This window comes from Penaeus monodon, chromosome 28, assembly GCF_015228065.2.
Source record: "Penaeus monodon isolate SGIC_2016 chromosome 28, NSTDA_Pmon_1, whole genome shotgun sequence".
NCBI classification, from domain to species: Eukaryota; Metazoa; Arthropoda; class Malacostraca; order Decapoda; family Penaeidae; genus Penaeus; species Penaeus monodon.
The window spans coordinates 34,081,382-34,081,640 of record NC_051413.1 but is presented as its reverse complement, the minus strand read 5'-3'; the positions used below and the strand labels follow the sequence as shown (position 1 = coordinate 34,081,640).

General features: G+C 41.3%; 1 protein-coding gene across 2 annotated transcripts in view; it reads left to right on the top strand.

Moving 5' to 3' along the window:
- The window catches only part of LOC119591533 (protein RER1-like), an 11,699-nt gene that overhangs the window by 7,540 nt on the left and 3,900 nt on the right, over nucleotides 1-259 (top strand). The window lies entirely within an intron of this gene.

The window sequence follows — 259 nt, the reverse complement described above, 5'->3', positions numbered from 1 at the left end:
CTTCAGGTTGCATGGGTTGCATAACTACCTGAATCCCACGCATCATCATCCTGGACCTGAAATCAGCACCCGTTATCAGGGAGCATTGATCTGGTTATCTCATGTTCAGCTCGTGATGTTTTGATTGCTATGCAGGAATGATGACCTGGGGGCATTGTTTTGTACCAGAGAATAGATAATGAACAACAGTATGATTTTTTTTCTGTAGTGATGGTTTAGGTCTCTTCTGCTTTCATATCTTATTCCAAAGTAATGGTGA